This window comes from Nannospalax galili, unplaced genomic scaffold (assembly GCF_000622305.1).
Source record: "Nannospalax galili isolate Female #2095 unplaced genomic scaffold, S.galili_v1.0 scaffold90, whole genome shotgun sequence".
In the NCBI taxonomy this organism is placed as follows: Eukaryota; Metazoa; Chordata; class Mammalia; order Rodentia; family Spalacidae; genus Nannospalax; species Nannospalax galili.
The window spans coordinates 182,150-195,590 of record NW_008327604.1 but is presented as its reverse complement, the minus strand read 5'-3'; the positions used below and the strand labels follow the sequence as shown (position 1 = coordinate 195,590).

Here is a 13,441-nt window from a genome sequence, read left to right as displayed (position 1 = left end):
CAAATGTTCCAGACTGCATTTCCCACCCTTTGCTCCCTGGATTTTAATAGGAGCCACCTATTCAAATGAGCTTAAAAACGCTGAATTCCTAAGTTTGGTTACTACTAGAATTCTTGTTCTGGGGGAAGAGGCTTCAATATAATAAAGTTACATTCTTAGCCCTGCTGTTTCTACCCCTTTTTGACCTGGGACTCTTTTTATCTCAGAGAGCCTTATGGGTTCAATGTTCCAGGGCAGGCATTCGGGAAAACACGAATAAAATGTCCTCTGTGTTTTATGACTCCCTGTTCTGTCATCAACCAGAGTTCCAGGATTTCCATCTGGCCCACTCATAACCAAATCATTAATCACACGCCCAGTGCAATTTCCTGTTCACCAAAATATAAGAGTACAATTATTATTTTGCTCAGGCACAGGATCTTTGTTTTATGTGTATGTGCAAGCCCTCATTCAAGTGCCCTAAAGAGAACTGCCCTAAATCATGAGTTACTGAACGGCCTTGGGTACCCTTCTTCCACTGGGCATCCACCTTTCTGCAGGTGGGATACTGCTGAACCCCAAGCAGGGAAGTAGAGGAGGACTCTCCTTTTCTAAAACACTGTCTTGGGGTACTCCTCCAGGCCCTGCCTACAGTTGCTCAAAGGCACCTTGCTGTGGTGCCCTAGGTGTGTGTAATTATCACAGATGAGCTTCTCTAGGGTTGGAGAACCTAACTGGCTTGCCCAGTCAAGCCATGGACAAGTGGCATGGCTGTGGTCTGAGTGCTGGGAGCCTGGCGCCCGGGTCCGTCCCCCTTGTGTTCCCCCTTGTGTGTACAGAAGTAGGACTTCGGGAAGGGTTGGTTCCTTTTACCCCCGAGGGCTCAAGGAACCTGGAGAACCAAAGTATGGATTCAGAGCTTAAATCAGCAAGATTTAGAGATGCTTTTTGTCTCAGTCAATTTACCTAGCTCTGTAGTATGTTTAACCTCAATAGATGGCTTATAAGTGAAAAAATATCGGGGCTGGTGAGATGGTGAAGGTGCGTTTCACTAAGCATGATGGCCTGAGCTCCAGCCTAGGAACCGACTGTGGTTAAGTCCTCCTCTGAGTCCCCCCCACATCCTCACACACAAACAAGTATATGTGGTTTTTTTGGATTTATTTTATATATGTGAGTGTTTTGCCTGTGTGTATACCTGTGCATGCAATGCCCACAAAGGTCAGAAGAGGATGTCGAATCCCCTGGAACTGGAATTACAGATGATTGTCAGCAGTCATGTGGGTGCTGGGAACTGAACCCCAGTTCCTCTGCAAGAGCAGCCAATGCTCTTAACCACTGAGCTATCTTTCCAGCACCCAATTTTTTTTTTTTCGGTCTTTTTGAGACAAGGTGTCCCTTTAGCCCCAACAGATCTGGAACTCACTATGTAGACCAGGCTAGCCTCAGACTCACAGAGATCCACCTGCCTCTGCTTCCCAAGTGCTGGGATTAAAGTTATGCACCACCACACCTGGCTCCTAGCGCCCATTTTTTTTTTTAACTTAAAAACACACAGTAGTAGTGGCCCTCCCCTTTAATTTGAGCACTCGGGAAGTAGAGACAGGCAGATCTCAGTGAGATGGAGATCAGCCTGGTCTACATAACAGGTTCCAGGCCAGCTGGGGCTACAGGGAGACCCTGTCTCAAAAATCAAAACAAACAAAAAAAAAATCACAATCAGATCCAGCATTGCCAAGTAGGCTCTCATCTGACTTCCTCGAGGGAAGATTCTGGAAATCCCTTGTCCTCACGTTGCTGAGACTACCTTCTTCTCAACTGAGCCACTCACCCAACCAAGACAGAGAGAACTAGAACTTTCATGCTGATTCACATTTGAATCAAGGCCCTGGGTAGCCTGGATGCCTGTTAGAGAAAGACCCAAGGGCCCTCTCCATCACTGAGCTTTCCTGAAAGTCGGAGGATAAGTTAGAGGAATACACACTTCCTTTCGAACTTTACGACAAATACCTGTTCTATTTTTGAAGCCCAGGGCTGTTGTTGATTTGAGAGACAAGTCTTGACAAGTGGCCCTATTCCAGCTCCAGAAATTCCTGGAGAGACGCTTGAATTTTCCTTTATAACTGACCCTAAAGTGACAGGACACATGCCAACTCTATCCCTGCTCTTGTAAATGGATGGGCCGGAAGTCGTCAGCTGCTCTCTAGGCACCCGGGTGAAGTGAACGATGCCGTGTCCATCAAGGGCCGGGCCGCCCAGAACATCATCCCCACGGAAGGCCTCCTGCCCTAGGACTGCAACCAGACGTTCACCCATGCAGAAGCCCTCAGCACGCGCTCATGCAGCACGGCCCACCCTCTGTGAGCAAGCCGAATGTCTCAGTCCCCTTGATAAAAGTCAGGTGGGAGCAGAGCCAGCGCGGGAAAAGGACGGCTAAGAAAACGATGTGTGGGCGGACGGTCAGAGTAGCTCTCAGCGTCGAGCTCCCCGGGAAGAAGCACACGGACTCCTTTACCTATGGGTGCAGCGCGTGCGGGAGGAGATTCAAGGAGCCGTTCCCGAAGAGCCGCATGCGGACACACAACGGCACCAGGAGCCAGCTGCAGCAGGGCCTGGAGAGCCGTCTCTGTCAACGACGTGGTCCCGCCGCGCGCAGCAAGATCTGCACGGTCCGTGGCTTCCTCCTCCCTCCGGAGAGCCTGATTGAGCAGAGCAGGACGCACAAAGAAACCACCTCCTCTGCCAGCAGCGCACCCCGGGATGCCCAGCCAGCTGGTCCGGCGTCTCCGAGCGAAGAGCTGCTGCAGTTTTTGAACCTGAAACCCAAATCCCAGGCCGAGACCACAAGCAGACCCTCCATACCTCAGCTCCAGCCACTCACCACCTGAGGCGTGGCAGCTGCTACCGAAGGCAAGGTCACCATCAACCCAAGAAGTGGTGAGAGAGTCCGGTCAAGAAGGGAGCACGAACAATGACGATCCATGTTCAGCGAGGTTTGGAGAGATTTGGAGCGGGCCTAAGGAGGAAGGTTCTAGAAAGACCAAAGCAAACAGAAACAGTTGTCCAGCTTCTCGCAAGACATAAAGGCCCAGACACGCCAATGCTGAAGTGCCTTCTGGGATGGAAAGCCCAAGTCGCCCAGCACATCTGTGGGTGGGAGGCAGCCCAGGACATGCTCCGCAGAGTCAGTCACCACAGGGGATGACAGTGCAGCCGTGGAGCAAGAAATAGGTTCCGAAGACGGGTCTGAAGATGGGCCCCCTGAAGGGCTCCATTCGATAAAAATGACGAGGGAGGAACGGTAAAGCATCTTCCATCCTCCAGAGGGTAGTTACTGTGGGAAGTTTTTTTTCCATTCCAGTTCCTACCTCAGTATTCATCTCGGAATTCATGCAGGTGAAAAGCTGTATAAGTGACTTCTGTGTCTATGCGGCAGCCCAGAAGACACCTCTGAGCTATCACTTAGAGAGACACCACCAAGACAAGCATCCTGTCCAATCAAGAATGAAGGTAAAAACCAGGAGGTGGGGGCGGGAGAAATGGCTCAGCAGTTAAGAGCACTGACTGCTCTTGCAGAGGACCTGGGTCCAATTCCCAGCACCCACATGGTGGCTACAAACCACCCTTAACTCCAGTTCCAGAGGACTCCGAAGCCCTCTTCTGACCTCCGGGGCATTGCACAACACAGGTGCACTCACATACATGCAGGTAATACTCATACATATAAAATAAAAATAATAAATAAAATATTTTTTAAAAAATAAGGAGATGGAAGATGCTCTGCTAACCAACAGCATTGAGACCAAAAATTTTAAGAGGTTTTTTGACGATTCCAAAGATGCCAAAAGCGACCCCCTTGCCAAGCAACCTAAGGAGAGCCTCTATCTTACTATACTCTCACCAGCACACAGGGAAACTCAGGATTTGGGTAAAAATGCAACCGAGGATGGCGAGAAAGTAAGGAAGAGCCCCTGCTTGTCTGGACGTGTTGAAAACGACCAGCAGTCCAGCCTCAGGCCAGCAGCCCTTCCTATAAAGCAAGGAGACAGCACCCAAGATGACCAGTGCCAGGACAGGTCTTTGAGTCTGTCCCTCAGAGCCCTGCAGGCTTGTTCCACCATCTGTCTGAGCGAGAGTCTCATCCCCACCATCACCTGCCCCTTTTGTACCTTCAAAGCCTTTCACCCAGAAGTTCTGACGATGCACCAGACTCTGGAGCACAAGTACGACCCCGACTAGCTGAAGAACTGCAGGAGCAAGTCTGTGCTGAGGAGCCGGCCTACCAGCTGCCCTCCTGCCTGCTGGGGAAGGAAGTGCCACTTTGGGCCAGTCTGAAGAAGCCCAAGGCCAAGGCCGCCTTCCCTGCACCCAAGTCCCTGGCACGAGAGAAGGTAAGGCCCTTCAGGGCCAGGCAAAGCCCGCCAGACTTTAGGGTCTGACTCCAGCACTTTAGCCCCAGTAACCCGAAGTCGTACAGTTCACAGCCCAGTGCAGGAGGCCCCGGGGCCACCAGGCAGCAGCCGTTGTAACTGTTCCCCAAAGGCAGCTCTCTTCTGCTGTGGAGAGGGTGAAGCCACCGGAGCAGAAGCTGAAGCCCCTGACAGCTGCCCCTTCTCAGTCTCCCCTCGGCAACAGTAATGGCAACGGCTCCGTTGAGCAGTTGCTCCTGGGCGCCAGAAGTAAGAGACTATTTCTACCATCCAAGTGCTAACACTACCACAGCAGAGTTCAAGGAGCCGCTTCCCGAAAGACTGGAGCTCAGCGCAGTGGCCCTAGACACAGAGCATCCTGGACCCAACAGCAGAAAGCAGCTTCCAGCTCCCCAGGTACCACGTGGTCAGGAGCTCGCTCTTACCGCAGTGTGTGTGCCTGCTGCCCATACTGCCCCCTAAAGCCAGGTTCCTGAGCCTGGCAGAGGTGGCACCCAGTGTGTTGACCATGCAGAAGCCCTACAGCACCTCAGGACCTCTGTACACCTGGGGACTGGCAGGACACACAGCAGTCAGCCCAGCACTTGAAGGAAAGAGGCTTGTATCATATCAATACCTATAGAAGCTATGAGAATTTAATTGGAAATGCACATTATCAACCAAATGACAAAAAAAAAAAACACTTGATTTTCCACTTTGAGAAAAAGGTCTTCACTGAAGGCAGTGTATCCTTTCCACAGAATTAAACTTTAGTTGGTCCTTTGAGAAAGTTACTGACATAAGCTGTGGTATACACAGAGCAAGTAAGGAACAGAGACAGGAAAACTACAATTCTGTAAAGTTTTCTGTTAACTTCTATACCAAATAGCAATAAAAACTAGTTGGAACAGTTGACTGTACATGCACACACATACACACACACACACACACACACACTCACCATGAACAGATGAGCCACCACCCAGAGCATCCTGGCTGGGCTCCTCCTCACAGTCCTCATGAACACAGCAGTGGCTCCTGGTTTGTATTTTCACAGAAAACACAAGTACCATGGATAAAGGCATGGAAGTGATCATTTATACTGCGGCTAAATGAAGACCCAAAGCTGGGCTTACCATGACACTCTCAGGATCATTTCTAGAATTCGTTACCAAAAAATGAGCTTAAACTAGAGAGGAAAACTCATTTTCAGCAAATCCCAAACTCAATATGGAATTTTCCATAGTCAAGGGCAGAAGAGTCTCATAATGTTTCCTTGGTGATCATAAGGGACGACAGATCACATGAAAGCCCACACCAGAGTGTGGCTCTTGGAAGACCAGCTAGCAGTCGGAGCCCCAGGGTCACCACCTGTCCAGTGTCCACGGTGGGTCCAGGAATTAAAGCCCTGGCCAGAATCTGAATCAGCCTGGGATCCAGATACACAAAGTTATGGAGCAACACAATTGTGGGGTCTAAAGAAAATTCAACTTTGGGCCCTAAGAAACTTGCTTTTCCACTCATTTCAATGCCTGGCTCACCACCTCCCAAGATGCCTGAAGTGGCACCCTATTGTCAGGAGTATGTTTAGCTCAGATTGTTCAGTAAGCATTTCCCTACCACCTGCCCTAAACTCCTGGTATTCTGGGATATTTTGGTCCAAATATCTTAAGTCTTCCCTTTTTCATAAGTTAGGGATTGAGAGGTAACTCAGTGGTAGAGTGCTGGTCTAACGTGCACCAGACCCAAGTTCAATTCCCAGCCCCACAACAAATTAATAATTAATTAGATGAAATCATTGGCCCAAAAATGAGAAGCAGGTGGGAAATGTTGAGACATCAGCCCATAGGGCTTTGCCGCAATCTCCTTTATCCTAATCGATATTAATGAATAATTAGATACTAGTTTATCAGACTTCAAAGTTTTGTCTCATTAAAGATTCAACATCTTATGGGTTCCATCCCCAGCACTGCAAAAAGAAAAAAAAGAAAGAAAATTCAACATTTTAAGAGTCCAGGTGTACAGTTGAGATCTGCCACATTCTATAGGATGAACAGAACAAGATTTGCCACAGTTAGGCTGAAAAACACCTCTTGAGGTGACCTGCCTCCCATATCACAATCCAAGTTGACTGACTGTGACTGTATCCAGTAACAATTTTTCTGATCTCATTTGCGGTTCAGACTTCCTCTATCCTCGCCAGCAGCTCTTCAAAGTAACTAACCTGCAAATATCTGTGTGACACAATACAAGAATCTAAGAACAAGAGAACTAATTGTCAGGGACCAGGGTTACTGTAACAATGCTAGAACATTTGTCTGGCATTCATGAGGGCCTGGCTCCACCTTCAACACCACAAAAGCACAAACAGTACCTAATCTACACCTATGTCCTGTCGATTGCTGAGGGATGGAAATGTCAAAGCTGTGCTGGCCAGGCCCTCCTGGTTAACCATTTAGCAAAGGAAAAGAAGCTTTGAAACGCAGCAAAGGGCAGGAAGCTCTGGGTCCCTGACCTCCCATCATCAGGGGCTCTGCCCCCTGAGAAGAGCACAAAGCAAACTAGACACTGCCAGCTGCACCGAGCTCATAGCTTCCCGGGGTGAGCGGATCCCCAGGCTCCTAGTTAGGCAGATTTAGTAACTACCATAACAAGTGTTTCCAGAGTGCTCTGGGCTCATAGGAGACGAAGTAAGCCATGTGGCAGATGTACATTGACGGAAGAGAAAGCCATCCTGAGCACACAGACCCGTGTCAGCAAACACACCAACAATGAAGCTCTGTGTGTTTTGAAAATGGTACTTGATTTGCAGAGGGGATGAACAAGATAGGGTCATTATGACCCCACCTCTCTGCAGCACAAATTTTTACATCAGTCACCTACCTGCCTATATCCTGGCTCCTCCCCCCCCAACTCAAGGTTGTACATGTCTCAGTATGTCTAGCCCTTTCCATCTTCTCACCTCTGTCTGTGTCACTATCTCAGTCTCTCTCAGACACATACTCACATATGCATACTTCAATTAGATTTCGGAGCTGCACATTCTTGTCTAGACCTGAAATAGATTGATAACCTAGATTTGTTTGACATAAAGCACTCCAATGGAAGTCTGAAGTTCAAAGAATTCAAGTTACCAGCTAAAGAAGAATAGAGGTTAGCAATGAAGACTACGGACTCATACATCAGAAACTTCTTCGTCTTGCAAGCTACATAACGATCCACAACACAGTTTTCTTGTCTGTCAAATGTGTGGTGCTACCATACAAGGAAGGAGCTATTGTGAGGATATACTGTGATTATGGTTTAAAAGTTATTGCTGTAGAGTCCAGCAAATGCTATGCAACTAGCAATCGTGTTAATTACTACTGTTACTATTATGTTTCCCGGTGTCCTATTTGCCTTTAGACATTCTTTATCTAGCATAAGACATGATACCCAGTTGGAGCTCACAATATGCACAAAGAAACAAAACAGAAAGAAGCAGATATTCCAAGGCACACAGAGGATGACTTATAAGACAGAGAAAAAGGCTGAAAGAGAAGTGAGAGAAAAGGAGGAAAAAAATTGGATGGACAAACTGGCGCTTAGCGAGTTTACTCACTGACCAATCTCTTGTTCTTTCTCTCCAAACTTTCTTTGCTAGTGTAAGTCCAGGACTTCCTTATGCATTTCTTGTGAGTCTATCTGAATGGTGAGCAACCAGGTCCCCTTCTCCACCCCTCCCAATTCTTCTCATACTGCAAAAAGGAGCTTAGACATGGGAAAGAGGTGCCCTATCCAACATGGTGTCGGAAGTAGGGAATGGCTAACTAAGCAGACAGGTGCCCAGCAGTGGGCTTCCCTGGCCCTCTCTAAGGTGCTCCACAAGACCCGTGGCCTTGAATGCATTTGCAGAGACCACTTTTAAAAATATTGTATTTATTATCTTTATTTTATGTGTATGAGTGTATTGCCTGCATGTAAGTAAGTGCACCTGTGTCTGCAATGCCCAAGGAGTCAGAAGAAGGCAATAAATTCCCCTGGAACTGGAGTTATGGATGGTTATTAGCTGTCATGTGAGTGCTGGGACTCGAACCCAGGTCCTCTGCAAGAGCAGCCAGTGCTCTTGGCCTCTGAGCCATCTCTCCAGCCCTGCAAAGGCCTTTTTAATTACTGAGAAGGAAACCCATTTCCTTCTTTGGCAGAACCACTGGATAACCTCATAGGAACTTTCCTCCACAAATATACAGGGTCAACCTTTATCCTCATATCAAAGGGAAAAACAACCCAGTCCACTAAAGAAGGACTCGGGCATCTTCTCTGTTTATGTGAGCCTTTGGTGTTATGCTTTATGTTGTTGCAGCTGCACCCTGTAAGATTTTTAACATCTGTCACCAGCATACTTTGACAAAATTGGGTCAGTAAGGATTAAGTCATATTTGGAACACGCAGGTCCTTAGGGAAAGTGTTGAGCAAATCATTATGGAGAAGATATTTTTCTTTCATATGGTGCCAAAGAGGAAATCTTGGGGGAACAAGGTGGAAAACATCAGAATTCTAATGCTAAATTTTCTAACTGAACACCACCACCTCCTCCCTCTGCGTCTCTCAGATTACATAGGACAAAGGAGACTCCCAATGGGAAAGGTAAGTTGATTTCAACTAGGAAGTGAGGCATTGTAGTTTGAATGAGGAATGCCGCCCCCCCCCCAGGCTCCAAGTATTTGAATACTTGGCCCCAGTTGATGGCTCTGTTTTGGGAGGTTTAAGAGGTGTGGCCTTGCTGGAAAAACTCTTCTCTGGGCCTGGGCATGAGCCTTACCCATTTCCAATTTCTCTCTCTGATTCCTGTGCCTGCTTGAAGATATGATCCCTCAGCTTTCTGCTCTGGGGAAATTATTGTACCAACCCAACAAACAGATCTTCACTTTTTTGGCGGGGGGGCTCTTTTTGAGACATGGTCTCCCTGTAGCCCCAGCTGTCCTGGAATTCAGTATTTACTATATAGACCAGGCTGCCCTTGAACTCACAGAGATCTGCCTGCCTCTGCCTCCCAAATGCTATTCACTTTATTTTTATAGAAGTCAGTCAACTCAGGAGAAGTTGACCATGGTGATTCCATGACAGCGTGCACATTAACTCTGCTGCACGCATCAAGGGGGATAGAGCAGCAAGTTTCATGTCACATAAATTTTAACCATAATTTCTAAAATTAAAAAAAGAACAAAATGAATACAATGCTTTTTGAAAAGCACAGATAAATCCCAGGTAGCTTAATCATTGGTCATTATTACTTCTGTTGTTATTGTTTTGTTTTGGGATTTGGGAGAGTTGTGTGTGTTTGGGTGTTTCCCAAGCTTGCCTGGAACTTACTATGTAGACCAGGCTGGCCTTGAACTCACAGAGCTCCACCTGCCTCTGCCTCCCAAGTGCTGTAATTAAAGATAGTGCCTGGCATCATTATTACGTTTTAAAGGGAATTTCAGAAGTACAGAAGGCTTCAAGCATATATGAAAGTCAGGTGTGGTGGAACATGCCTATAATCTCAGCACAAGTTTGAAGCCAGACTAGTCTACATGGCAAGTTCTAGGCCAGCCAGAGCTGCATAGTAAGACCCTGTCTTAGAAGGGGGGCAGGGGGTGGATATGGCTGGGGAAAGATGACTTGGCAGTTAAGAGCACTAGCTGCTCTTGAAGAGGACCCAGGTTCAGTTCCCAGCACCCACATGGCCGCTAATAACCATCTGTAACTCCAGTTCCAGGGAATCCAATGCCCACTTCTGACCTCCAGGGGCATTGCATGACAGGGGTATACTTACATACATGCAGGCAATGCATTCATACAGATAAAATAAATAATAAATAAAATATTAAAATATGTACACATTTATATATTCCCTTTTATCAAAAATGTCTTAAAATCAAAGCACTCTCTGATATGAGTGTCACCCACAAGAGCCTCTAAGCAGTACCACTCGGACTTTTCTTCCTGAAACCAGTTATTCCACAATTGCAGTCCAGCAACACTCAGGTCACAGTTATGGTTTACAAGCTTCCAGTTCTTCCTTTACTAATAAAACATCAAACAGTCAGTCCTTATAGTATCTCTGAAAAATGTCAGCACACGCCACCCCTGTACCATAAGCAGAAACATATTCACTCTTGCAGATGGCCACATTAAAGCACCCAAGGCTGAGCTGAAAAGCATAAGCGTTCAAATTCCACACCCAGAGTCTGTGGCCCAGAGGCCTCCCTTTTCCTGCCTGTGGTTCAGATCATTTAAGAATCAAAGGTCACTCCAATAAATTAATTAATACTAATAAATATCTACCCACATAAGCACAAATCGGAACAAAGATCTGAATTCGGGTTACCTCTAGGGAAAGGGACAAGGTGCCAGGACAAAGCTCACCACTCAGGAACAGTCATCTGTGTTTGACTTCCACAGCGGGTTAGAACCAAAGTTGTGCCGAACTATGTCCGGTCTCAATGCCCAAGACCTTCCATAAGCCACTTGTAAGTGAATCCGGTATTAGGAAACAGCCCTTATACTTTTTCTCTTTCCCTAAAGGGAAATGGGATCTATGACACAGACATAGTAGAAATGAAATTGAGCCATGTATTGCAAGCAAGACAGACGGGCTTCTTTACTGAGACTTCAGCTCAAAAGCAGAAGAAAGCCAGCGATGATCTAAGAGGTTACCAGACTGCTTGCCATTAAAGGTGCTTGCTTTGTACTGGTTTGTTGGGGTAGGTCAATCTGCTAACTTCTCATTAGTCACAGGCACAGTTTCAAAAGATTCTTGTATGCAGCCATTCTGGCCTTGAGGTTTGCATTCTATCAGATGGCTGACTTAACCCTCAAATGGCTGTTACTTTTACAACCGGAATGATTGTCCTCAGCCTGATGGTTTGGTCTGAACCTCATGATAACACTGAGGGACTAGAGGTGCTTCAGCTGCTGGGAAAGCACAGGGCAGGGTGGAAAAAACACACACCAACTCCAATGGGAAACAGGCCCAGTTAATCCTATATTATAATCTTGGACAAAAACTTTTTTCATGACCAACATGTCTTCATGAAAAGCTGAATAGCATCTGGCCCAAGAGTTAAGACACCAAAGGGAACAGACATACTATGAAGCCCCATTTTTTAAAAATAATCTGTAAAGAACAATGTTTTAAATACTTATTATTTTTATCTTATGTGTTTGAGTGTATTGCCAGCATGTATGTAAGTGCACACATGTTGCGCAATGCCCACAGCAGTCAGAAGAGGGTGTTGGATCTCCTGAAATTGGAATTACAAACAGTTGTTAGCTACCATGTGAGTGCTGGGAACCAAATTTGGGTCCTCTGCAAAAGCAACCAGTGCTCTTAACTGCTGAGCCATCTCTCCAGCCCCTGTAAAGGACAATTTTGTTGAATTTCAGTATGGACAAGATTTTGAGTAATATTCATGAAGAAATGTGGATGTTCTTTGAGTGCAAAATGATATTCTGATTGTCTTAGAAAATTTCCTTGTTCTTGGCAGATAAGAGCTGCGGTGTTTAGGGAGAGCTATTAGGATGCCCGCAGCCTGGTGATCTTCCAGGGTCCCTCTTTTCAACCGTGCTCTGTCCTTACTCCTAGTTCTCTCCCACACTCACTTCCTCTATTCACAGTGACCTGACACACCCACTGCGAGCATAACTCTCAAACCAGTATCTCTAGCTCAGAATGGTCCTCTAAGCTCTGATCCGTGGGACCATTTCCTACTCAACAGTTCCCACCTTGTGTCTCAGGAGCTCCTCAGACTCCAGCATTCAAGGCCAAACTCACCTTCCCTCCTCCCCAGCTCCCCCAAAACGAAGTAGAATCTGTTCCTCCTTCTGTCTTAATTTTTTTAAGATTTATTTATTTATATTTTATGTATATGAGTGTTTTGCTTGTGTGTATGTTAGCGTGCCATGTGTGTACTGTGCCCGGGAAGTCCTAAGAAGATGTTTAATGCCCTGGATCTGGAATTACAGATGGCTCTCAGATGCTATGTGGGTGCTGGGAATCAAACCCAGGTCCCTGCAAGAACAGCCAGGGCTCTTAACCACTGAGTCATCTCTCCAGCCCTCATCTTTCTGTCTTCTTTATCTTGGTAAGAGTCACTGACTGAGCCAGAAACTTCTCTCTTTCATGCCCCGTATCTAATCATCATCAAATCTGTGTGCTTCTTAGACCTGTCCTCTTTGTCCTGTCCTCCCTCTATTCCCACCCCGTCGTCTCTCTCCAAACCTTGACGGAACGGCCCTCTCTGGTCCTCTCTTCCTTCCCTCTCTGCTGCCCTCCTATTTGCTTCCATCACAATGGCTTTTCCAACATAAAAATATAACCGTATCACTTCCCTGCTGGAAATGTTGGTGCCTCCCAGGTTCCTCCAAGATAAGATGAACTTTCCTCCTTCCCATGGCGTGCACAGCCTTTGGCCTTCATGATCTTTATCTCTGACATCTCTCTTCTCCAGCTCATCTCACCCCACCTTACAGCAGCTCTTCCTCCACACAGCTCATGAATTCTGTCTTCTCAGGCACCCTCTGCCACTTCTGCCCCAGCCATTCTTCACACTGTACCAGCCTCGCCTGCCAGAGAAGCTGTGTCTTCTGGAAAGCCTTCCCTGCATTGCCCAGGTTTATTTATGCTCCCACTGTCACCGCCGCTGAGAACATAGCTCCACACCATGCCAGCAGTTGTGAGGAATTCTACTCAGGACACCCTCCACTCAAGCCCCTAACCTCACCACCATCTGGGCAAAATCAGGATTCCCGTTGCTTTGATGAAGAAATGAATTTCACAGCCAAAAATGAAACAAAGGTGGATTCGGAGGCTAACAACCACCTGTAACTCCAGCTCCAGGGGATCCAACACCCTCTTCTGACTTCCTCAGGCATTGCACAGGTGCACTCACATATACACAGGCCAACACTCATACACATAAAATAAAAATAATGCATGAAATTTAAATAATAATAAATAATATATTTAAAGAAAGATGCTGAAAGAGAGAGAGAGAGAGAGAGAAATGGAGATCCGAGAGGACAAGTGT

At 46.8% G+C, this 13,441-nt stretch overlaps 1 pseudogene; it reads left to right on the top strand.

Moving 5' to 3' along the window:
• The first annotated feature begins 2,125 nt into the window (after nt 1-2,125).
• LOC103734752 lies at nt 2,126-13,239 on the top strand (annotated as a pseudogene).
• Nucleotides 13,240-13,441: the final 202 nt, after the last annotated feature.